The sequence below is a fragment of the Arachis hypogaea genome, chromosome 19 (genome assembly GCF_003086295.3).
Source record: "Arachis hypogaea cultivar Tifrunner chromosome 19, arahy.Tifrunner.gnm2.J5K5, whole genome shotgun sequence".
NCBI classification, from domain to species: domain Eukaryota; kingdom Viridiplantae; phylum Streptophyta; class Magnoliopsida; order Fabales; family Fabaceae; genus Arachis; species Arachis hypogaea.
In genome coordinates, this window is record NC_092054.1 from 44,764,906 (window position 1) to 44,768,390 (window position 3,485).

Here is a 3,485-nt window from a genome sequence, read left to right on the forward strand (position 1 = left end):
TTCATAGTTTAGATGTAGTTTTTAGAGGGAGAGGTTCTCTCCTCTCTCTTAGGTTTTAGGATTAGGATTTCTTATTATTTCAATTTAGTATTCCAACTCCTTATCAGGTTCAATGTTCCTTTACTTTATATTTCCCTTTTGCTTTCAGATATTTTAATGCTTTCCTTCAATTACTTTTGTTGCCAAATTGGCTTATGAACCACTCATGTTTAGATTTGATTTTCTATTTAATATAATTTGAAGTATTTCAAAATTATGATTGCTTTCCTTTATTTACATTAATAATTTACATTTTCTTCCCTTTGGCTTGGTTGATTAATTGGTAACTCTTGAGTTGTCAAACTCATCGTGATTGATAATTATTATTTTTACCAATTGAATTAAACTCCAATAACTCTAGTCTTTTCTTAGGAATTGACTAGGACCTGAGGATCAAACTAATTGGTCCACTTGACCTTCCTTTGCTTTAGTAAAGGCTAACTAAGTGGGATTAAAATTCAATTCTCATCACCATTGATAAGGATAACTAGGATAGGACTTCCAAAGTTCTCATACCTTGCTAAGAGTTTATTTTACAGTTGTTTATTTATTTTATTCGTCATTTAAATTATTTGTTCCTCACTTTCAAAATTCCAATTTACAAAACTCATAACCAATAATAAGAACATACCTCCCTGCAGTTCCTTGAGAAGACGACCCGAGGTTTAAATACTTCGGTTATCAATTTATTTAGGGGTTTGTTACTTGTGACAACCAAAACATTTGTACGAAAGGATTTTCTGTTGGTTTAGAAACTATACTTACAACGCGATTGCTTTTATTCTTTACCGATAAAAAATTCCGATCATCAAGTGGTCGAGCTGGGGGTATTTTTTCTGTGTGACAGACTTCTTTGTAGACGTCCACAAGGGACACCTGAAGCGGGGTGTAATTGTGGTATTTTTTTATTTTTTTTCCCATGTCGATCTTCCTTCCTTTTGGATTCTTTATCCTTGTCCCCGGGAGGGGGGATAGGGAATCCGGATTTTGAGGTTTCTCCTAGTCGAGAATTTTCCTCTATGTTGATGTATTTCTCCGCTCGTTCTTGCACTTTGTTCAGAGATGTGGGGTATTTTTTGATATAGATTGGCTAAAAGGTCCCTCTCGTAGGCCATTAATGAGGCCCATGATGGCGGCCTCTGTTGCTAGGCTTTGTATGTCTAGGCATGTTTTGTTGAATCTTTCCATGTAGTTGCGAAGACTTTCCCGATCTTCTTGCTTGATTCCTAATAGACTGGGGGCGTATTTAGCTTTATCTTTTTGGATGGAGAATCTGGCCAGGAACTTTTTGGCTAAGTCGTCGAAGCTCAAGATGGACCTAGGAGGTAGATTGTCGAACCATCTAATCGCTGTCTTTGTTAGAGTTGCTGGAAAGGCTTTGCAGTGAACTGCATCTGAGGCGTCGGTGAGGTACATTCTACTTCTGAAATTGCTGAGGTGATGGTTGGGATCTGTAGTGCCATCGTATAAAGTCATATCCGGGAGCTTAAAGTCCTTCGGGATTTTGGTCTTCATGATTTTCTTGGTTAATGGATCTTGATCCTTGCGGGAGCTATCCTTATGAGAGGATTGATTATCTTTGGCCTTGAGATCGGCTTCGATTTTTAGGAGTTTATCCTCCAATTCCCGGCGTCGTCTTATTTCCCTTTGTAGGTTTTTCTCAGCTTCCCGTTGATGCTCCACCCCTTTTTCAAGTTGCTTCAAGCGATCCTGGAGTGCCTCTATGGCTTCCATAGTTGGTGAATTGCCGTTTTTTTAGGTTGAGGAGTATCTTTTGCTGTGGTGTCCGTGTTCTTGTGCGGCATTCTATCTTCCAGATCTGAGTTGTGATCGTTGTCATGATCGTCCGCCATGGTGACGGGATGACTTCCGAATCCCTGACAACGACGCCAATGTTCCGGGGGTTACCTGAAACTGTGGGTCGATCTCGGACGAGATATTTTGTGCTGGTCGGAGATGACGTGTCCGGCTGGTGGGTGGAGGCCGGAGCTGTCGTGTCCGACTTGAGGGACTAGCTGCACTGCTGATCCTTCGTCACCGGAGGGTGGGGGTACCTGCAAGGGACTCCGATGCTTAAGTTAGCAAGGGTATTAGTAGGTTTTTATGTAGAATCAGAGTATGAGTTATACCTGGGTGCTCCAGTGTATTTATAATGGTGTAGAGTGACCTTTTTAGATAAGATAAGTTAGTTATCTTATCTTTATCTTATCCTTTAGGTGAGGTCAGCTTATCTTCAAGGGAACCGCCCTTATCCCTATAGGCTTGGGCCGCCTTATGGTCTGGGTCGTATTCCTTGAGTTGGCCCCTTTTGGGCTTTCCTGTCGATTTGGCCGAGCTCTTTGAGAAGAGGTCGGATGATCTGACCTGAAGAGGTCGGTCGCTTTGTTGCTAATTATCCCGGGTCAGATAGCTCGACCCAGGGTATGAACAAAAAGGGTTCAGGACTTCTTGCCAAAGAGAGGATTAAGGTCCTCCTCTGTCACCACATCTTTCTTCTTATCCGAAGAATCAGGAGGATGCATAGAAGCTAGCACGGCCAAAACAATAACAGGAGCCGAAGAAGAGGTCTCCATAACAGCAGCTTCGGGTTGGGCTTCCGATGTTAAGGTCTGATCGACCTGAGGCCCTGAGGTCTTCGGATTAAGTGGAGGCTCCTCCTCATCTTCCTCAGGTGCAAGGACTATCTTGCCATCCACCACTATATTGTCAGTGCTAAAGAGGGAAAGATCAAGGTCGGGGGCCAAGATGTAACAACCTAATTTTTGGGTACATAAGATCTTTTCTGAAGAAATGGAGTTTTCCGGAAGATCAGTGAAAGGAACATCTTTGAAATATCATCAAGCACCTCAATCTATATTATCGTTATGTCATCAATAATAAAGAACCTCTTTTAAGATACGTTTGACAACGCAGTCGTGAAGAACCTAGTTTTTGAACCGTGATTATGGGTTTTGATCTTGGTTTATGTGAACAGTCTCAGTTTGACGAACTAGACTCGATTTATGAGAGAAGAAGTATCATAGTATATTATTATCATTATATTAGTACTATAAGCTGCTTGAATGATATTATAATATTACTTTATCTGTTTTAGTTAAAAATAGGAGATCGGTTTAACCGGATTCACAATCCACTGGTGCAGGTCAATATCAGCACTCTCTGATGATTTTAGCAATGCTAATGCCTCATCATATACCTTCTATTCTCATGATAATCATGTTACTAGTGTCATTTATACTAGTAGTCCAAATATTAATCTCTAAAAGTGTTGTTAAGTGTATGTTCTAATACATCTAGTTTTAGTAATTATACACCTGAGATGTTTTTCAACCACCTCCCAAACTAGCCAATCATCATCAAGCACATTTTTCCATCACCCCAAGACACTTCAAGCTACTCATTTTCACCTTGAATGGCCGAAAATAAGAGAGAAAGAAAAGAGAGAA